General features: G+C 48.3%; 1 protein-coding gene across 2 annotated transcripts in view; it reads left to right on the forward strand.

The window, feature by feature from the left end:
* The window catches only part of SNTG2 (syntrophin gamma 2), a 2,000,310-nt gene that overhangs the window by 812,291 nt on the left and 1,164,577 nt on the right, over positions 1-23,442 (forward strand). The window lies entirely within an intron of this gene.

The raw sequence follows: 23,442 nt of genomic DNA on the forward strand, positions 1-23,442 counted from the left end.
CTACCATGCCCCCACTTCAGAGGTTCGCAACTAGTGAATTGGACACTGCATGCAAAGAGCATACAGTCGGTGTTGCACGAGAAATGCAAGACATTTGACAATGGTGGACAACTCTGGGTTCTACAACCAGTGAATCCGCTCCCTACCAACCAGACACTTATGCGTGCCATGGCCCCACGATGAAGGGGCTCACTCCCTGAATGTGGGCAGTACTTTGATGAAGGCTCTGTACCACACCAACCCATTCTTCAGGTGCAATGCTTGGTTTCACGCCCACACCGCTGCTACCAGGTGACGTCAAGCAGACAAAGTAGGCACTCAAGAGCACACTGCTCTCTAGATGACACAGGTAGAAGGTGTAGGTCCCTCACAGGAGGTCTTTGCTGTCCCTGCGATCTATACCAAAAACAGGGGCCAAGCCAACAATCCCTTGGAGAGCACACTTCAGAGAGCCACACAACAGCAATCAGTTTGTCCAAGTCAGCCACAATGTAGGAAGAATGTGCTGTCTCTTGCTAGACTAGTAATTAGTCCTTGTGTACAACAGGTTCTTCTGGCAGTGTGCATCACATTCCTGAAAGTATATCTCTACTTTGCTGCCGTGGGGCACCAGTAGTTTTACTATAGTGTGCCTTTGAAGTTGAAGGAGGTTCAGAGGGTTTCCCTTTGAACCACAGATGTATCACCTAAATTTCAGTCCTGTCTGCTATGGGGATGTGTAATGCAGATCTAAATCTTTAGTAGGGCCATGATGTGACTCTGAGAGGTCAAGTGTCAGAACCTCTCCCTCCAATCTATCCAGCCAGGTAAACAAATGGCAGAGGTCTTCATTCCAGTTGTGTGTCCAAGTTTTATAGCAGTCGCTGGGAAATGCACAGATGTGCTCCTCTAACCCCCCAATGTGGACTTGAGTCGAATTGAAAAGCACATAAAGAATTTTAGGGCAGAGAATTGTCTACTTTCTAGAAGTGGCATGTCTCCATGAATCTTGACAAAACCACCTTTACCATAGAAAGGGTTTTGTCAAGGCAAATCCAATGATAGTAAACAACATGAGGCTCCTGTGCTGCAATCCACTGTTGCAGCTTGGAGTTTTTGTAGCACTTATCCCATGTTAGCTCTCTGGACATATGTGCCCTTGCACACATACAAGCCTGCATTGGCAGACTAGACACATGTTTAAAAGCACCAAAGGTGCAAGTGTGCACACAGGCCTGATAAGTCAGGATAGTTGCATGTTTAAAGCACCATAGGTACTAGTATACACAACTAGGACTGCTGTGACAGGCTGGATACATGCTTAAGACCCCCTGGTGCTAGTGTGCATGCACAGGCCCGCAGCAACAAGCTGTATGCAGTTTTAAAGTACCATAGTTGCTAATGCGCACACCCAGGCCTGTTATGGGAGGATGGACACATATTTTACCCCACCATAGTGGCCAGTTTGCACCAAGGCCTGCTATGACAGGCCCAGCACAAGTTTGGTGTGCCAGTGGGCATGTAGGAAGGTGCATCTACTTCCCGACTGTATTGACAGGAGAAAGGGCCCAGAGTCTTAAGGCCACCAGGAAGGGAATCAGCAAAAACCTATGGGAAAAGCTGACCACCTAGGTAGGAAGAACCCACGTAGGAGTTCTTCCCTAGCTGGCATGGGACATCCATGTGTACCTCTCAAGCCTCCCATCTACCACCTGCCCTACTCTTTAGGGGGTTGGTTCTCTATGGGTAGTGAAGGATCCCCTCAGGATTGGCTATGATATTAGTAGTGCCAACCTAAGCCCACACACAACTGCGCTTTCACAGGCCTGCATTAGCAGGCCTGCTACATGCTCCACAATCAATTTTAGTGGGCAACACACTCAGTGCAACATCTCACTAGTAGCCAGGGCTGTACCCACCCCAGGTATGTGGTGAACCTTTTTACAGGTCACCCCAGGGTACATCACCTAAACCAATCACATAAACTCCCCCTCTAGCATGTGTAGACAGGGCACATGCACTTTCTTACTGCAGTACAGTGGGAAAGTGCCTAGTGTCCTAAGACCACACAAAAAGAGTCAGCAGAAGACCTGAAGGAAAAGCAAAAAAAACATTTTGCCTCCCTCTTCTTTTTCTGATCTAATTTTCACAGTCTTTAGGACTCTGGACACTCCTAGCCAGTGCTAAAATGCATGTTCTCTCTCCCTAAAAGATGGTAACATTGGTTCATACCCAATTGGAATATTTAATATATGTGTATGTCTCTAGTGAAGTGCACTACATGTGCTCAGGACCTGTAAATTAAATACTACTAGTGGGCCTGCAGCACTGATTGTGCCACCCACATAAGTAGCCCCTCAACCATGTCTCAGGCCTGCCACTGCTAGGCCTGTGTGTGCAGTATCACTGCCACTTCGACTTGGCATTAAAAAGTATTTGCCAAGCCTCAAACTCCCCTTTTTCTACATTTAAGTCACCCCTAAGGTAGGCCCTATGGAACCCGATAGGGCAGGGTGCTATGTAGGGAAAAGGCAGTACATGTGCTTATGGGTTTTACATGTCCTGGTAGTGAAAAACTCTTAAATTTGCTTTCCACTACTGTGAGGCCTGCTCCTCTCATAGACTAACATCAGAACTGCCCTCATATACTTGTAATTGGTAGATTCTGATCTGGGAGAACTAGCCATGTCTTGACTGGTATTGCCAGAACGGTAATAGAAAATCCTGCTTACTGGTGAAGTTGGGTTTAATATTACTATTTTAGAAATGCCACTTTTAGAAAGTAGGCTTTTCTCTGTACTTACTATCATCTGTGTCTTACAGCCTGTCTTCAATCCACGTCTGGTCTGTGCTGGTTGACAGCTCCCCTTGTGCATTCCACCCATAGAACCACAAACAAGGACACTCAGTCACATCTGCATTCATCTGCATACTGACTGGGCCTTCCTGGGCAGGAAGGGTGGAGGGACTCACAGTTACATTTCAATGGAGAGTGGCCTGCCCTCACAAAAATGACTGATAACAGGGATCCTGGCAGACAGGACACGGTTGAAAGGGGAATTTATGCACTTCAAAACCACTCTTTGTAGTTTCCCTCACTTCAAAGGCAATTTTGGGTATATATACTAGGTCTCTGACCACACCAAATCAGAAACTTCTGGACCTACACCTGCACTCTGTCAGATGAACTGCCTGGCTGCCAAAAGGACTCATCTGGCCTGCTTTGTTGAGAAGGACTGCTGCCTTACTTTTTGCCCTGCTGCCCTGCTGAACTCTGACTCTGCTGGAGGACTCTGCCTTCCTCCTGAAGTGCTCTCCAAGGGCTTGGATTGAGCTTGCCTCCTGTTTCTGAAGTCTCAGGGCCAACAAGGACTTCACCTCTTCAAGAAAATCTGTGTGCCTCAAAAATCAACACAATACCTGCAGAAATAGATGCGAAGCATGCATTGGGGATGGGAAATCGCTGCACTGCCGACCCGAACAACACTGCACCAACTTCCCGACTGGAAATTCAACGCAGTGCCTGCCTTGCGATGGAAAATTTGGTGCATCACCTTCCGGATTGACGAAGCCCCTGCTCCTTCTACCAGCACATCAAGGATTTTCAATGCATTGTCCCTGGATGTCAAAATATCCATCAAGAGGAATCAAGACTGCATGCCTAGAAAAATTACGCAAGCCCTTTCAGCGTGGAAAGAAACAGAGCATCGTCTGTCCTGCGCTGGAAAAATCCAATGCAACACCTTATTTTTCCACCCATCTCCTCATAAGCGGTCCTCGTGCGTCATTATTTTTGACACATCCCAGGCACTGTGTGTAACAAAGAAACAACTATTGATATCTAAGGATTGAGACTCTTTTGAACCTTTTAAAAGTGATATTTCAACTTGTGCTTATTGGCTCTTTGTCGTTTTAACCTTATTTTATTCAGATAAATATTATCTATTTTTCTAAACCTGTGTGGTGTATTTTTGGGGTGTTTTCACTGTGTTACTGTATGATTTATTGCACAAATACTTTATACATTGCTTTCTAACTTAAACCTGACTGTTCAGTGCCAAGCTGCCTGAGGGGGGGCACAGGATAATTTGGACTGTGTTGTGACTTGTGACCCTGACTAGGATTGTGGTCCCTAGTTGGACAAGGGTGTATACTTCTGGCAACTAGACACCCCATTTCTAACATACATAATATTGATTAATTTGGCTACACCAGGTGTTCCTTTTGAGTTTTTATTAGCTAACAGATCATTTGATGAATTACAGTTTAATATTAGTGTTACTGAAAGTATAACCAAGGTCAAAAGGCTTTAAAATGTTTTTGGATTCAAGCCGCTATTTGGATGAGTGAAGACACATTTTAAATATCCCATTGTATCCACCATAAATATTCAACAAACAATTTTCAACTATACTTATGTCCTAGAGTTCCAGTAGGTGAGGTGGTATTATCCTGCATTTTTTTCCTTACCATACCAGTCTTGAATCTGAAAAATTGAAAATATTTATTTTCCAGGCAACAAGTTTATGTACGGAGGGACGGATAAAAGTAGAATAGCTTGTTAAAGAGGAGTATCCCTCGTGAACTGAAACGTGGCTAAATATTAATAATGAGATGGTTAATGTTCTGAGTGGCGAGTTGAAAAATGCTTGGCAAACACTTGAAAAAGAGCACCCAAATGGTGGGGCCACCACAAGTTCATATCATTGTAATCTGACATTAAATGTCAGTGGAAACCGGGGACTGGTGTGCAAATTCAATGCCCCCAATTAAGGGCATCAGTAGACTATCCAGACACGTGTGTGATTAGGCTGATGTCTTCAGTGGCAGATATATTTCGAGGATTGGTGTTGTTAGGTTAAACCAGCTGGCAAATGTGGTTTGTATGCATGTTAGTATTTGACTACAATCCAGTGCTTAATTTGTAAAAATAGTAAGCGTGAGGGCCCAAGATATTTTACACTGGTTCACTGCAGCTAGCAAAACCAACATGCCACTTTAAAATGCAGATTTAAATAAGCCTTCTATCATTATGTAAGATGTATTAGAACATTGGAAGTTGGCAGCTCCATTGAAAACAATGGAGTGATCAGGGCTTTTACTGGCTGGTAAAAGCCCAGAGCGTCAACATTCCAATGTTCTTTGTTCACAGCAACACAGCTGGATTTCAATCCCCTCAGGCTCCGTGAGGTCTTTGTTTTATTTATTAGAACATTCTGCCCTCTAGAGGCAGAATGCTCTAATAGCCTTATAGCACATTTTTGCATACTTGGAATGACCCTAAGGAAATGCATCATTGCATGGGTGCTAAGAAAAACATGCAGTAAACAGTTGTAAAGTGGGGGCTAATCTAGATGGACTGTTTCCAATGTAAGAATAAAATCAGCAGGCCTTACGGAGAGCAGACGTTGGTCTCTTTTATACTGCCTTCAATATCCTTTTCTTGATTTTCATTTGTCGGATTTGCAAGCGTGTCTGTGTCACAGTGCCAGGATTCCGAAAGTAAATGCTGAAGGTCAGTTGTGTTGTCACTTGCAGGCCTCCACCACTGCTTTTCAGCTGTTTTTCAGGCTTTACACAATTATACAATGTTGGAGGTGCCACATTCTGGTTGGCCGAGACAGGGCCCTAACCAGGCAGAACCTGCAACTCCCGTCAGGGGTGGGTGATTACATTCACTGTACAATCTGCACTCACCCTTAGCAGAGCAGCCTGGCTTATCACAGGAGCAATGTGTAAAGCTTTGCCACAGCACTACCACACAACAAATACACTGAACATTACAAAAGACTCCACACAAGGTGTATGTAACTAAAATTTGTATTCAATACACACATTTATTAATACAACATGAACATCATGTAAATCTGGGCGTAAATCACATTTAGAAATATCACTAGCAGTACTAGGCCCAACTGTGTTGAAACAACATTAGCAGTATGTACACATGAGAAAAATATCACTTTTCCTCTCAGTGCCTAATTGCTGTGACAACATGCGGTCAGCACAAGATCCACCCTAGCGATTTCCCCAATTCAATGTCACACAATTCTAGAATGCACCCCGGTTCACAGCAATTGCAGGAATGTGTACATACAGCGAACAGCAGCACTGTTAAATAGTTCTGTGGCCTAGGCCACCAAGGTAAAATTCAATGTGAACTGTTATAGTCCTCAGATTGAGAAACAATATTCACGCCATACCAATGTGTGGTGTAGTCAGTCACAGGCAGTCACTCCGCCTCACTTGCTCTGCACCTCTAAGTGGTGCCACAGATATCAGGCAATCTAGTATAACACACACTTGCTCACACTCACTCCAAGAACCCTAATGCGGTGCACTGATATCTGGCAGGCTAGTGGTCACTGCACTTGCAGACCTCCCCCTTGGGTCTAAATGTTCTTCCACCCTCCAAGCAGCTCCTACTACCATGCCCCCCCCTCAGAGGTTCGCAACTAGTGAATTGGACACTGCATGCAAAGAGCATACAGTCGGTGTTGCACGAGAAATGCAAGACATTTGACAATGGTGGGCAACTCTGGGTTCTACAACCAGTGAATCCTCTCACTACCAACCAGACACTTATGCGTGCCATGGCCCCACGATGAAGGGGCTCACTCCCTGAATGTGGGCAGTACTTTGATGAAGGCTCTGTACCACACCAACCCATTCTTCAGGTGCAATGCTTGGTTCCACGCCCACAACGCTGCTACCAGGTGACGTCAACCAGACAAAGTAGGCACTCAAGAGCACACTGCTCTCTAGATGACACAGGTAGAAGGTGTAGGTCCCTCACAGGAGGTCTTTGCTGTCCCTGCGATCTATACCAAAAACAGGGGCCAAGCCAACAATCCCTTGGAGAGCACACTTCAGAGTGCCACACAACAGCAATCAGTTTGTCCAAGTCAGCCACAATGTAGGAAGAATGTGCTGTCTCTTGCTAGACTAGTAATTAGTCCTTGTGTACAACAGGTTCTTCTGGCAGTGTGCATCACATTCCTGAAAGTATATCTCTACTTTGCTGCCGTGGGGCACCAGTAGTTTTACTATAGTGTGCCTTTGAAGTTGAAGGAGGTTCAGAGGGTTTCCCTTTGAACCACAGATGTATCACCTAAATTTCAGTCCTGTCTGCTATGGGGATGTGTAATGCAGATCTAAATCTTTAGTAGGGCCATGATGTGACTCTGAGAGGTCAAGTGTCAGAACCTCTCCCTCCAATCTATCCAGCCAGGTAAACAAAATGGCAGAGGTCTTCATTCCAGTTGTGTGTCCAGGTTTTATAGCAGTTGCTGGGAAATGCACAGATGTGCTCCTCTAACCCCCCAATGTGGACTTGAGTCGAATTGAAAAGCACATAAAGAATTTTAGGGCAGAGAAATGTCCACTTTCTAGAAGTGGCATGTCTCCATGAATCTTGACAAAACCACCTTTACCATAGAAAGGGTTTTGTCAAGGCTAATCCAATGATAGTAAACAACATGAGGCTCCTGTGCTGCAATCCACTGTTGCAGTTTGGAGTAATTGTAGCACTTATCCCATGTTAACTCTCTGGACATATGTGCCCTTGCACACATACAAGCCTGCATGGGCAGACTAGACACATGTTTAAAAGCACCAAAGGTGCAAGTGTGCACACAGGCCTGATAAGTCAGGATAGTTGCATGTTTAAAGCACCATAGGTGCTAGTATACACAACTAGGCCTGCTGTGACAGGCTGGATACATGCTTAAGACCCCCTGGTGCTAGTGTGCATGCACAGGCCCGCAGCAACAAGCTGCATACAGTTTTAAAGTACCATAGTTGCTAATGCGCACACCCAGGCCTGTTATGGCAGGATGGATACAAATTTTACCCCACCATAGTGGCCAGTTTGCACCAAGGCCTGCTATGACAGGCCCAGCACAAGTTTGGTGTGCTAGTGGGCATGTAGGAAGGTGCATCTACTTCCCCACTGTATTGACAGGAGAAAGGGCCCAGAGTCTTAAGGCCACCAGGAAGGGAATCAGCAAAAACCTATGGGAAGAGCTGACCACCTAGGTAGGAAGAACCCACGTAGGAGTTCTTCCCTAGCTGGCATGGGACATCCATGTGTACCTCTCAAGCCTCCCATCTACCACCTGCCCTACCCTTTAGGGGGTTGGTGCTCTATGGGTAGTGAAGCATCCCCTCAGGATTGGCTATGATATTAGTAGTGCCAACCTAAGCCCACACACAACTGCGCTTTCACAGGCCTGCATTAGCAGGCCTGCTACATGCTCCACAAGCTATTTTAGTGGGCAACACACTCAGTGCAACATCTCACTAGTAGCCAGGGCTGTACCCACCCCAGGTATGTGGTGAACCTTTTTACAGGTCACCCCAGGGTACATCACCTAAACCAATCACATAAACTCCCCCTCTAGCATGTGTAGACAGGGCACATGCACTTTCTTACTGCAGTACTGTGGGAAAGTGCCTAGTGTCCTAAGATCACACAAAAAGAGTCAGCAAAAGACCAGAAGGAAAAGCAAAAAAAACCTTGTTGCCTTCCTCTTCTTTTTCTGATCTAATGTTCGCTGTCTTTATGACTCTGGACACTGCTAGCCAGTGCTAAAATGCATGTGCTCTCTCCCTAAAACATGGTAACATTGGTTCATACCCAATTGGCATATTTAATACATGTTTATGTCTCTAGTGAAGTGCACTACATGTGCTCAGGACCTGAAAATTAAATACTGCTAGTGGACCTGCAGCACTGATTGTGCCACCCACATAAGTAGCCCCTCAACCATGTCTCAGGCCTGCCACTGCTAGGCCTGTGTGTGCAGTATCACTGCCACTTCGACTTGGCATTAAAAAGTATTTGCCAAGCCTTAAACTCCCCCTTTTCTACATTTAAGTCACCCCTAAGGTAGGCCCTATGGAACCCGATAGGGCAGGGTGCTATGTAGGGAAAAGGCAGTACATGTGCTTATGGGTTTTACATGTCCTGGTAGTGAAAAACTCTTAAATTTGTTTTCCACTACTGTGAGGCCTGCTCCTCTCATAGACTAACATTAGAACTGCCCTCATATACTTGTAATTGGTAGATTCTGATCTGGGAGAAGTAGCCGTGTTTTGTCTGGTATTGCCAGAACGGTAATAGAGAATCCTGCTTACTGGTGAAGTTGGGTTTAATATTACTGTTTTAGAAATGCCACTTTTAGAAAGTAGGCTTTTCACTGTACTTACTATCATCTGTGTCTTACAGCCTGTCTCCAATCCACGTCTGGTCTGTGCTGGTTGACAGCTCCCCTTGTGCATTCCACCCATACAACCACAAACAAGGACACTCAGACACATCTACATTCATCTTCATACGGACTGGGCCTTCCTGGGCAGGAAGGGTGGAGGGACTCACAGTTACATTTCAATGGGGAGTGGCCTGCCCTCACAAAAATGACTGATAACCCCCCAGAGGGATCCTGGCAGACAGGACAGGGTTCAAAGGGGAATTTACACACTTCAAAACCACTCTTTGAAGTTTCCCTCACTTCAAAGGCACTTTTGGGTATATATACTAGGTCTCTGACCACACCAAATCAGAAACATCTGGACCTACACCTGCACTCAGTCAGAGGAACTGCCTGGCTGCCAAAAGGACTCTTCTGGCCTGCTTTGTTGAGAAGTACTGCTACCTTACTTTTTGCCCTGCTGCCCTGCTGACCTCTGACTCTGCCGGAGGACTCTGCCTTCCTCCTGAAGTGCTCTCCAAGGGCTTGGATTGAGCTTGCCTCCTGTTTCTGAAGTCTCAGGGCCAACAATGACTTCACCTCTTCAAGAAAACCTGTGTCCCTCAAAAATCAACACAATACCTGCAGAAATAGATGTGAAGCCTGCATTGGGGATGGGAACTCGCTGCACTGCCGACTGGAACGACACTGCACCAACTTCCTGACTGGAAATTCAACACAGTGCCTGCCTTGCGATGGAAAATTCAGTGCATCACCTTCCGGATTGACGCAGCCCCTGCTCCTTCTACCAGCACATCAAGGATTTTCAATGCATCGTCCCTGGATGTCAAAATATCCATCAAGAGGAATCAAGACTGCATGCCTAGAAAAATGACGTGACCCCTTTCAGCGTGGAAAGAAACGGAACATCTTCTGTGCCGCGCTGGAAAAATCCGATGCAACACCTTATTTTTCCACCCATCTCCTCATAAGCGGTCCTCGTCCGTCATTATTTTTGACACATCCCAGGCACTGTGTGTAACAAAGAAACAACTATTGATATCTAAGGATTGAGACTCTTTTGAACCTTTTAAAAGTGATATTTCAACTTGTGCTTATTGGCTCTTTGTCGTTTTAACCTTATTTTATTCAGATAAATATTATATATTTTTCTAAACCTGTGTGGTGTATTTTTGGGTTGGTTTCACTGTGTTACTGTATGATTTATTGCACAAATACTTTATACATTGCTTTCTAACTTAAGCCTGAGTGTTCGGTGCCAAGCTGCCTGAGGGTGGGCACAGGATAACTTGGACTGTGTTGTGACTTGTGAACCTGACTAGGATTGTGGTCCCTAGTTGTACAAGGCTGTATACCTCTGGCAACTAGACACCCCATTTCTAACATACATAATATTGATTGATCTGGCTACACCAGGTGTTCCTTTTGAGTTTTTATTAGCTAACAGATCATTTGATGAATTACAGTTTAATATTAGTGTTACTGAAAGTATAACAAAGGTCAAAAGGCTTTAAAATGTTTTTGGATTCAAGCCGCAGTTTGGATGAGTGAAGACAAATTTTAAATATCTCATTGTATCCACCATAAATATTCAATAAACAATTTTCAACTATACTTATGCTCTAGAGTTTCAGTAGGTTAGGTGGTATTATCCTGCATTTTTTTCCTTACCATACCAGTCTTGAATCTGAAAAATTTAAAATATTTATTTTCCAGGCAACAACTTTATGTACGAAGGGATGGATAAAAGTAGAACAGCTTGTTCAAGAGGAGTATCCCTTGTGAACTGAAACGTGGCTAAATATTAATAATGAGATGGTTAATGTTCTGAGTGGCGAGTTGAAAAATTCTTGGCAAACACTTGAAAAAGAGCACCCAAATGGTGGGGCCACCGCAAGTTGAAATCATTGTAATCTGACATTAAATGTCAGTGGAAACCGGGGACTGGTGTGCAAATTCAATGCCCCCAATTAAGGGCATCAGTAGACTATCCAGACACGTGTGTGATTAGGCTGATGTCTTCAGTGGCAGATATATTTCGAGGATTGGTGTTGTTAGGTTAAACCAGCTGGCAAATGTGGTTTGTATGCATGTTGGTATTTGACTACAATCCAGTGCTTAATTTGTAAAAATAGTAAGTGCGAGGGCCCAAGATATTTTACACGGGTTCACTGCAGCTAGCAAAACCAACATGCTACTTTAAAATGCAGGTTTAAATAAGCCTTTTATCATTATGTAAGATGTATTAGAACAATGGGATGTTGCGAGCTCCGTTGGAGACAATGAAAGTCCAGAGCGTCAACATTCCAATGTTCTTTGTTCACAGCAACACAGCTGGATTTCAATCCCCTCAGGCTCCGTGAGGACTTTGTTTTATTTATTAGAACATTCTGTCCTCTAGAGGCAGAATGCTCTAATAGCCTTATAGCCCTTCGCAGGTCAGCTATACTGGCAATTAAAGTTCTGCTTCCTTGTTAAAGGCCCTCGCTTTCGGCTCAGGCTTTTAACGCTGGAATGAGCTTTCAATGGCCGGTCTAGCCCTCTATGGCAGGCTCTAAGGCTATATTGAATAGTCAAATGCTCCAGAAATAAACTCTGCTTAAAAATACACCCTGAGTGCCACCATCTGGTGGAGTTCAATAAATTTATGCCTGTGTTTATAAACAAGTGCCAGTGCAGAGCACCTACAAACCCTGGCACAAATCAAGCACTGCTACAATCGCCTTGAAAGATGGTTCTAAATCAAACCTGTTGTTGGACCTGGCTTTTTGACGGGGTCATCCCCAAACTTTTTGCCTCCTTCCTCCTATTTTTTCTGACCTGTTGTTGTTGGCTTTTGACCTCTGGGCACTTTACCACTGCTAACCAGTGCTAAAGTGCATATGCTCTCTGTGTAAATGGTACCATTGATTGGTTTATCCATGATTGGCTATTTAATTTACTTATAAGTCCCTAGTAGAGTGCACTATATGTGCCTAGGGCCTGTAGATTAAATGCTGCTAGTGGGCCTGCAGCACTGGTTGTGCCACCCACTTCAGTAGCCCCTTAACCCTGTCTCAGGCCTGCCATTGCAAGGCCTGTGTGTGCAGTTTCACTGCCACTTCGACTTGGCATTTAAAAGTACTTGCCAAGCCTAGAACTCCCCTTTTTCTACATATAAGTCATCCCTAATGTGTGCCCTAGGTAACCCCTAGAGCAGGGTGCTGTGTAGGTAAAAGGCAGGACATGTACCTGTGTAGTTATATGTCCTGGTAGTGTAAAACTCCTAAATTCGTTTTTACACTTCTGTGAGGCCTGCTCTCTTCATAGGCTAACATTGGGGCTGCCCTCATACACTGTTGAAGTGGCAGCTGCTGATCTGAAAGGAGCAGGAAGGTCATATTTAGTATGGCCAGAATGGTAATATAAAGTCCTGCTGACTGGTGAAGTCGGATTTAATATTACTATTTTAGAAATGCCACTTTTAGAAAGTGAGCATTTCTTTGCACTAAAATCTTGTTGTGCCCTTCAATCCACGTCTGGCTAGGTTTAGTTGACAGCTCCTTGTGCATTCACTCAGACACACCCCAAACACAGGGTACTCAGCCTCACTTGCATACATCTGCATTTTGAATGGGTCTTCCTGGGCTGGGAGGGTGGAGGGCCTGCCCTCACACAAAGGACTGCCACACCCCCTACTGGGACTCTGGCAGACAGGATTGAACTGAAAGGGGGCTTGGTGCATTTCTTAGACACTCTTTGAAGTCACCCCCACTTCAAAGGCACAACTTAGTATAAAACAGGGCCTCTGCCCTACCTCATCAGACACTTGCTGGAGAAGAAACCAGAACCAGAAACCACATCCTGCCAAGAAGAACTGCCTGGCTGCTCAAAGGACTCACCTGTCTGCTTTTCTACAAAGGACTGCTGCCTTGCTGTTGGCCTGCTGCCTTGCTGAACTCTTGTCTGGCTGTAAAAGTGCTCTCCAAGGGCTTGGATAGAGCTTGCCTCCTGTTCCCTGAAGTCTCAGGACCAAAAAGACTTCTCTCTTCTACTTGGACACTCCGTGCGCCGAAATTTTAGACACACAGCTTGTTCCGCGGCAAGAAAAACGCTGCACACCGACGCTGATCGATGCGACGCCTTCGGGACGAACAAAACTTTGACGCACGGCCTCGCCAGGACAACGCCGCCCGACTTCCCAGGAGAAATCGACGCGACACCTGCCGTGAGATCAAAACTTTGACGCACGGCCTCGCAAGGACAACGCCGCCTGACTTCCAAGGAGAAATCGACGCGACGCCTGCCGTGAGATCAAAACTTTGATGCACAGCCTCGCAAGGACAACGCCGCCCGACTCCCAAAGAGAAATCGACGCGACGCCTGCCGTGAGATCGAAACTTCGATGCGCAGCCCCGCAGAACGACGCGCAGCCGGAAAACAAGCAGGAAAATCCACGCACAGACCCGGGACATCTGGTACTTCCCGCGATCCACAGAAAGAGACTGTCCGCGTGCCGGAAAACGACGCACGACTTCCCGCGTGGAAAATAACGACGCAAGTCTGTGTGTGCTGAGGAGAAATCGACGCACACACCAGTTTTCCACGTATCTCTTCTCCTGTGGCCCTCTGAGGAGATTTTCCACCAGAAACCAGGTACTTTGTGTTTGAAAGAGACTTTGTTTGCTTTCTAAAGACTTAAGACACTTTGGCCCTCATTCTGACCTTGGCGGTCTTTTCGCGAGACCGCCGAGTTACCGCCGCGGTGAAGACCGCCGACCGCGGCGGTATGCCGCTGTGCTCATTCCGACCGCTGGGAGCGTTCCGCCGGGAAACCGCCAGCAGCCACACTGGCGGTCAGCGGAAAAGTGGAGACTGGTCAACCTCCACGCCAGCAGAACACCGCCCACAGAATTACGACCCACATATCTGTGTGGCGGTCTTCTGTTGGCGGTGTTCTGTTGGCGGTCACCTCCCCATGGCTCCCGTCGCCTCCCGGAGGACGAACGCACAAGGTAAGTTGACCGTCCGTGAGGGGAGGGGGAGGGGGGGTGTTGTGTGATGTGGGCGTGCATGGGGGTGTGCGTGTGAGTGTGTAGAGGGGGTGTGTGAGTGCGTGTATGCGGGCGGGGGGTGCTGCTGTGTCTATGGGTAATGTGTGCTGTTCGGCAGGTGCGCATGTCTGCATGTATGTGTGCGGGTATGTGTCCCCGTTGTGTATGTGTGTGTAGGGGGGGTGTATATGTGCATGTTGGGGGTGTGTGCATGTCGGGGTGCATGTATGTGCATGTCGGGGTGGGGGTGGGGAGGGGGTTCGTACCACCTCTGGGGGGTGGCAGGGGGGTGGAGGGTGTGGGGGGAGGACTCGGGTGGGTAGTGGGGGGTGGGGGAGACCCCTATCAGTGCCAGGGAAGGAATTCCCTGGCCCCGATAGTGCTTACCGCCATGGTTCGCATGGCGGTTCCCGACCGCAAGAAACCGCGGCGGTAGGCAGGGTCATGATACCGTTGGCGGTCTTGGGACGACCGCCGGGCCGGAGTGCGCAAACTCCAGCCCGGCGGTCATGACCGCCGTGGCGGTCGGAGTGGGGAAGTGGCGGGCGATCGCGGCGGTGACCGCCGCGGTCAGAATGAGGGCCTTTATATCACTTTTCAGTGATATCTTTACAAATTCATATTGCAACTTTGATCGTTTTGACCTGAAAATACCCAGATAAATATTATATATTTTTCTAAACACTGTGTGGTGTATTTTTGTGGTGTTATACTATGGTGTTGTATGATTTATTGCACAAATGCTTTACACATTGCCTTCTAAGTTAAGCCTGACTGCTCGTGCCAAGCTACCAGAGGGTGGGCACAGGCTGATTTTGGATTGTGTGTGACTTACCCTGACTAGAGTGAGGGTTCTTGCTTGGACAGAGGGCAACCTGACTGCCAACCAAAAACCCAATTTCTAACACCTGTGTTATCACTGTAAACAGCAGGGGTGGCTCCTCCACTATGGCAGACTATAGCCAACAGCAGCTGCAAAACTTGTACAGAAAAAACATAATAAACTATGTTTATTATGTTTTTACTGTAAAAGGGGCGGGCCACAAATGTAACAAGGACAGAGGAGGAGTGCACAGCACTCCCCCTCAGTGTGCATGGATGTTTGGCCAGCCATCTTGGGCTGGCCAAACATACATGCGCACTAGGCTCTTGTCCAACCCAGAACCGCAGTGCCGGGTAGGAGAGCGCATGCATAGGCTCCCACTCTGTCTCGGAGCACCCTGGCTGGGAGCTCCATCCAATCCTACCACTGGCAGCATGAAAGCAGGGGTAGGATTGGATGCAGAGCAGGCTGAGAGCCTGTGCCTGCACTGCAAGATTGGAGCAAAGCGGCGAGCGAAAAAGGTATGTTTCTTTTTCTTTCATAGTAGTTCTTTTTGTCCTCCCCGCCACGCACCATGCTGCCCCACCCCTTTTCCCTCCTGCAAGCTGCGACTGGTAAGCAGGTGATTTTAAGTAGTGATTACATTAACTAAAAGATTGATTAACCTTCTTAAATAAGAATTAGTCAGTTGTGGTAGAATGTAAAAAGCGAAGGGTGCATATAAATGCTTGGGAGGGACTTTTAGGAGTATGCAAAATGTATTTATGACGTTAGAAATATTTGAGAAACTGTAAGATGGTAAATCACTAGAAAATACTGTAAGCAGAGTGGTAGTTTGGTGAGTAAACAGAGGAGCCCAATTAAGTATTGTTGTAAGAAAAGTTATGGATATCCATGTAGATGATATTATATGTGACCACTGTCAAACAAAAACACTTAGGGGCATATTGAGGTAAAGTGGCGCTGCACCTAGTGCAGCGCCACTTTCCTTCCACCCCTTAGTGTCCCCTTTCCACCACCATGTGGGCGCCATATCTAAGATACGGTGCACCATGACCCGGGGAAGGGGGACTAGTGTCATTTTTTATTGACGCTGTCGATGTGCTCTGCAGGAGTAGTGCCAAAATATTGGAGCTACTTCTGCAGAGTACATAGGGGCCAATTATAAATAATGGAATCCTCCTTCTAACGCCTGCTTTGAGCAGGCGTTAAAAGTGCCGGAAAAAATTATGCAAGGAAACCTTGCCCCATTTGTTTGCCCCCCCCTAATGGGGGAACGCCCTGTTTGCATACATTATGCCTTGCAGAGGCATAATGTAGCGCAAAGGGTTACAAAGTGGCACAATGCATGCATTGCGCCACTTTGAAAATGAGGTGTAAGGATTTTGGCCTCGTTGACACTTATGTGGCGGTAGGGGCTTATAAATATGCCCGGTAAAACCTATGTTATAATCCAGAATCCAATGACTGTGTACACTGATCTCGCCATTAATCACTAGTCACCTCATGGAAAAGAATAGAGAAACTGTACACCATTTAAAAATTCATTGGTTTGAAGGCAGCATAAAGAAAAGGAAAATAAAGACAAGAGGAAAGGAAATAATTTTACCAGGAAAAAAATGCAAGAATATATAAAAGTGATAAAAGCAAGAGGAAGTTGACAGAATTCCAAACAGTGCACCAAAAAAAAAAAAATCAGGCACTTATGGAAAATGGTGACCTGGGAAACATCACAAGGGAAAGACTTCCCGAACTCTAAAAAGCCTACTAGAATCAATCAATCAATCAATCAATCAATCAAAACATTTATAGAGCACGCTACTCACCCGTGAGGGTTTCAAGGTGCTTGGGGGGGTTAAGAGGGGGGCAAGGAGGGTCACTGTTCGAACAACCATGTCTTGAGGTTTTTTCTGAAGAGCAGGAGGTCTTTGGTTTTGCGGAGGTTGGTGGGGAGGGAGTTCCAGGTTTTGGGGGCGAGGTAGGAGAGGACCTGCCTCCTGTGGTGGTGCGTTGGATGTGGGGGACTGTGGCTAGTGCGAGGTCGGCAGATCGGAGGGTGCGGATGGTTGTGTGGAAGTTCACTCTTTCGTTGAGGTAGGTTGGGCCGGTGTTGTGGAGGGATTTGTGTGCGCGGATGAGGATCTTGAAAGTGATTCTCTTGTCTACGGGGAGACAGTAAAGGGATTTAAGGTGTGTTGGATGTGTTCGTGGCGGGGAGGACCAGGATGAGGTGTGCGGCTGTGTTCTGGATTCTCTGGAGTTTGCATTTGAGTTATGAGTGTGGTGCCGGCGTAGAGGGCGTTACCGTAGTCTAGCCTGCTGCTGATAAGTGCATGGGTGACTGTCTTCCTGGTCATTTGAAGGTTTTTTTCAGTGTGCGGAGTGTGTGGAAACAGGAGGAGGTGACTGCATTGATTTGCTGGGTCATGGAGAGGGAGGGGTCCAGGATGATGCAGAGGTTGCGTGCGTGGTTTGCAGGGGTGGGTGCGGGCCTAGGGCGGTGGGCCACCAGGCGTCATCCCATATGGTTTTGTTGGGGCCGAAGATGCTGATTTTGGGTTTATTGAAGTTAAGCTTGAGGTGATTAGTTGTCATCCAGGTGGCGGTGTCAAGTAGTGCAGCGTGGAGGCTGGTTTTGGCGGTGATGGGGTTGCCGGTGAGGGAGAAGATGAGTTGGGTGTCATCTGCGTAGGAGAGGATGGTGATTCCGTGTGGTTGGAGGATGTTGGCGAGAGGGGTCATGTAAATGTTGAAGAGGGTGGGGCTGAGGGAGGACCCTTGGAGCACTCCGCAGATGATTTTGGCAGCAGTGGAGTGGAAGGGTGGGAGGCGGACTTATTGTGTTCGGTCGGTGAGGAAGGAGGTGAGCCAGTCTTAGGCTTTGTGTTGATAATGTCGCGGAGTATGGGGGCTATGGTTGGGCTGGCTTTGTTGTAGATGTGATGAGGGCAGGGGTCGGAGGGGGATCCAGAGTGGATGGAATTCATGGTTTTTTCGGTTTCTTCGTGGGTGGTTGGTGCCCAGGTGGTAAGTATGGTGGGGAAGTCATGAGTGGGGTCTGAGTTGGGTGGGTGAGGGGTGTGTGTGGTGGGTGTGTGTGGTTTGAAGCTCTTGTGAATGTCCATGATTTTGTGGTGGAAGTGGTTGGAGAGGGCGTCGTAGAGGGGCTGTGTGTGTGGGGTCTATGTTGCTGGCTTTGGGTTTTGATAGCTCTTTAATAATGGTGAAGAGTTCTTTGCTGTTTTGGGAGTTGTCAATGCGTTTCTTTTAGTGTGCTCTTTTGGTGGTGCGTATGAGTTGGTGTTGGGTGCGAAGTTTTGAGGGTGGAGAAGTTGGTTGTTAAGGGTTCTTGTCACCAGGGTTTCTCTGCTTGGCGGCATTTACGCTTGGAGTCTTGGAGTTCAGTGGTGAACCAAGGGGCATTCTTGATGTTGCGGGCGGCGATCTTTTTCTGAGGGGGGCTAGTGTGTCTGCGCAGGTAGTGATCCATTTAGAGAGGGTGTGGGCCGCGGTGTTGGGGTCGTTGGTGTGGGGGGGAGGTTATGTGCCAGTTGGGAGTCCAGGCGTTCTGTGGGGTCTTGTCCCACATGCGGTAGGGCGTGGTGTGTTGGTGGTGGTGTGTGGGGGGGTTTGGCGAAGGAGAAGTGGATGCAGTGGTGGTCAGTCCAGTGGAGTTCGGTGGTGTGGGTGTAGGTTATGTGTTGGCTTGAGGTGAAGATTGCGTCAAGCATGTGTCCTGCTGAGTGGGTGGGTGCTGTGACCAATTGTTTGAGTCTGAGGTTGGTGAGGTTGTCTATGAGGGAGGAGGAGTTGTGGTCTTGAAGGTTCTCCAAGTGAAAGTTGAAGTCACCGAGGAGGATGTAGTCTGTGGAGGTGAGGGCGTGCGTGCTGATGGTGTCGGCAGTGGTGTCACAGAAGGTGGGGTGTGGTCCCGGGGTCTTTAGATTAGTGTACTTCTGAGGGTGGAGTTGTTGTTAATGTGGATTAGGAAGTGCATGTGTTCTGCCCTGTCGATGGTGTCTTGGGAGTTTGTGGTGACTTTAATGGTGCCCATGTGCAGGATAGCGATGTCACCTCCTGGCTTGTTAAGGCGGTCTTTGCATTGGAGTTTGTATCCCATGGGGGTGGCTGTGGCTATGTTGGGCTCTGAGGAGTGGTTGGTCCAGGTTTCCGTGAGGAAGACAATGGGAAGACAATGTCAGGTGAGTGTGATGTGATGAGATCCCAGAGTTCTATGGCACGTTTGTGTAGGGAGCGGGTGTTGAGGAGCAGGCAGTTGAGGTGGTTGTGGTGGGTGTTGTTGTTGTGTTGTACGATGGTGTTGTTGCGGGGTGTGTTCCGGTTGTGAGGTGTTATGTGGTGGGGTTAGTTGGTGGGCGTGGGGGCAGCGCGGGTGTATATTGCGTTGAGGACTTTGTGTTTGGAGGGGGGCGTTGGGGTTGGTGTGTGGTGTGAGGGATGTGGAGCAGGAGAAGTGACAGGTGTAGCATTTGAAGGGGCCGTGTGTGTGTGTGGGGCTGGATTGGGTGCAGGTGGGGTGGGGGCCTGGTTTGAGTGAGTGGAGGGTGAGAGGGGAGTAGAGTTGACTGGGGGGTTTTGGCTGGGGGGACCAGGAGGACTGGCGCTGGGCGCGGGCCATACGTGGACAGGTGCAGACAGGCTTTCCTCTGGCGCACCTCTGGCCCGCCAGTGGCGCGGCTGTGCAGCTGCCGTCATGAAGAGGGTGGGGTGGGAGGGTGGAGCAGCTGGGAGGAGGGAGGGGGCCAATGGATGTGCGCGGGGCAGGGCCGCAGGGGAGGCAGCAGCAGGGAGCCAGAGGACAGGAGAAAACAGGCGGGGGAGAGGGTGAGCGAGGTGAGAGATGAATGCGGGGGGCAGGGGGTCAGAGAGCGCAGAGAGAGGAGCACTCAAAGCAGGGGGGCAGAGAAGTGCAAACAGGCTAAACAACAAATAATGCACAGTATACAATGGGCAGAGAAAGGGCAGCGAAACGCAAACAGGCTAAATAACGAATAATACACAGTATACAATGGGCAGAGAAAGGCAAACAGGCTAAACAACGAATAATACACAGTATACAATGGGCAGAGAAAGGTCAGAGAAAGGCAAACAGGTTAACCATGAATATTACACAGAATACAATGGCATAGACATGTGAAAAGGTATAGACGGAATAGAGCATAAAAAGACGGAATAGAGCATAAAAGGCATAAACGTAAAGCAGAAAATACCAGAGCAAACACACAAAGGATCACTTACACGGTCGTCGGAGTGAGGGCCTCGAACTGTTGTCCCAGCGGCAGTTTGGGGGGTCAGGAGCACAGGGGCAGGCCGGTGGAGCCAAGTGTACTCCTGGCCAGAACCAGTAGAATGCTACATTGAATATTCGAACACAACTTTCAATCAACTCAAATAGAGGATGGACTTAACAAAAATCCAATTTATAATTCAGAAGAATAGAACAGAAAAGGAGATGGGGTCAAGAAGAAAACAAACAGATGATTAGGGTGAAATATGAGGAAATATAGAAAACGATCTAATGAATGAATAAACACCAGTCAGCAACTTCTTCACCAATTCATTCTTAAAAACTCACCTAGAATGTCGTTTCCTCATGTGGGAGATAGTCCCTCCCTCGCCCACAGAAGAACTGCTGTGTCTAAAATCTTGGTTAAAATTTCCAGGCCTGGCTAAATGAAGTGCTAATTGTTACACGAGTCTAAATCGGAATTAGGCCCTCATTCTGACCTTGGCGGTCTTTTCGCAAGACCGCTGAGTTACCGCCGCGGTGAAGACCGCCGACCGCGGCGGTGTGCCGCTGTGCGCATTCTGACCGCTGGGAGCGTTCCGCCGGAAAACCGCCAGCAGCCACACTGGCGGTCGGCGGGAAAGTGGAGACTGGTCAACCTCCACCGCCACGCCAGCAGAACACCGCCCACAGAATTACGACCCACATTTCCGTGTGGCGGTCTTCTGTTGGCGGTCTTCTGTTGGCGGTCACGTCCCTATGGCTCCCGTCGCCTCCCGGAGGACCAACGCACAAGGTAAGTTGATCGTCCGTGAGGGGAGGGGGTGGGGGGGTGTTGTGTGATGTGGGCGTGCATGGGGGTGTGCGTGTGAGTGTGTAGAGGGGGTGTGTGAGTGCGTGTATGCGGGCGGGGGGTGCTGCTGTGTCTATGGGTAATGTGTGCTGTTCGGCAGGTGCGCATGTCGGCATGTATGTGTGCGGGTATGTGTCCCCGTTGTGTATGTGTGTGTAGGGGGTGTGTATATGTGCATGTTGGGGGTGTGTGCATGTCGGGGTACATGTATGTGCATGTCGGGGTGGGGGTGGGAGGGGGTTCGTACCACCTCTGGGGGGTGGCAGGGGGGTGGAGGGTGTGGGGGGAGGACTCGGGTGGGTAGTGGGGGGTGGGGGAGACCCCTATCAGTGCCAGGGAAGGAATTCCCTGGCCCCGATAGTGCTTACCGCCATGGTTCGCACGGCGGTTCCCGCCCGCAAGAAACCGCGGCGGTAGGCAGGGTCATAATACCCTTGGCGGTCTTGGGACGACCGCCGGGCCGGAGTGCGCAAACTCCAGCCCCGCGGTCATGACCGCCGTGGCGGTCGGAGTGGAGAAGTAGCGTTCGGTCGCGGCGGGGACCGCTGCGGTCAGAATGCCATTTTTAATACCGCCGGTCTGTTCGCGGTCCGACCGCCGTCTCTCCGCCGACCGCCAGGGTCAGAATGAGGGCCTTAGTCTAGGCTTGTAAACGGTGAAGTAAGCATATATCTTAACGTCATGACACAAAATGAACCCAACCAAAGGAGCGGCCCTTTATAGAAATCATTTTTCTAATTGCCCATCAGCATTTACCCAGACTTGGGGAGAATCTGTGGCATAAACTGGTAAAAATAAACGTAACTTGGCTCCCCAAACGCACTCTCACTCGAGCCGGACACACTATTTAAATTCAACTATTCCAAAAAAGCAAAGGTGAATGATGCTCGAATTCTTGTCAACATGCAGTTTAAATACATCTTTCACTCAATTTCCCGTTCCTGGGCATGTGCAATAGATGTGTGTTGTTGAGGTTTAAATATTTATTGAAACTGTGCGTTTGCCAAACATATTTTTAAATCTGTAATTTCAACAGACCAAAAGAGTATATATTATTATGCACAAAGCTGTATTTTACACAAAATATAATGGGCCTGATTCTAACTTTGGAGGACGGTGTTAAACCGTCCCAAAAGTGGCGGATATACCACCTACCGTATTACGAGTCCATTATATCCTATGGAACTCGTAATACGGTAGGTGGTATATCCGCCACTTTTGGGACGGTTTAACACCGTCCTCCAAAGTTAGAATCAGGCCCAATGTTTTTAAAAAGAGAATACTGTTATATAAAATTTAAATCTGACTGGCAGAATGATATTCAGGTTTTAAGGACGATATAAGAAGCTGACTTCAAGGTCACCCCATATGTTTGTTCAGAGCTATGCTTTTTGATTTCCAACCATTCTGACACTTTTGTAGGTTTTTTGTGGCCTTTTACCAGTAAGACCCAAGATGACCTGCTTCATCACAAAGAAACTACTAAAACATATTTACTATGCACATAAAGTTGACAAAAAACAGATGTACTGATCTCAATTGTCTATCAGTATTTTTGAAAACAGCATGACATCATGTGAACCGAACTATGGCCCTCATTCTGACCTTGGCGGGCGGCGGAGGCCGCCCGCCAAAGTCCCACCGTCAGGTTACCGTTCCGCGGTCGAAAGACCGCGGCGGTAATTCTGACTTTCCCGCTGGGCTGGCGGGCGGTCGCCTTCAGACCGCCAGCCAGCCCAGCGGGAAAGAGGCTTCCACGATGAAGCCGGCTCGGAATCGAGCCGGCGGAGTGGAAGCTGTGCGACGGGTGCAGTTGCACCCGTCGCGTATTTCACTGTCTGCGCAGCAGACAGTGAAATACATGTAGGGGCCCTCTTACGGGGGCCCCTGCAATGCCCATGCCAGTGGCATGGGCACTGCAGGGGCCCCCAGGGGCCCGCGACCCCCCCTACCGCCATCCGGATCTCGGCGGTCCGACCGCCGGGATCTGGATGGCGGTAGGGGGGGTCGGAATCCCCGCGGCGGTGCAGCAAGCTGCGCCGCCGCGGAGGATTCAATGGGGCGGCGGTACACTGGCGGGACCCCGCCAGTGGTGCCGGTCCGACCGCGGCTTTACCGCCGCGGTCGGAATCCCCATTGGAGCACCGCCGGCCTGTCGGCGGTGCTCCCGCGGTCCTCCGCCCTGGCGGTCAAAGACCGCCAGGGTCAGAATGACCACCTATGTATTGGTAGGTTGGTTCACAAATTTCCAAATCGGATTGAGTCACAATCCAACATACCATAATTAAAATGTA

This window comes from Pleurodeles waltl, chromosome 5, assembly GCF_031143425.1.
Source record: "Pleurodeles waltl isolate 20211129_DDA chromosome 5, aPleWal1.hap1.20221129, whole genome shotgun sequence".
Classification (NCBI taxonomy): domain Eukaryota; kingdom Metazoa; phylum Chordata; class Amphibia; order Caudata; family Salamandridae; genus Pleurodeles; species Pleurodeles waltl.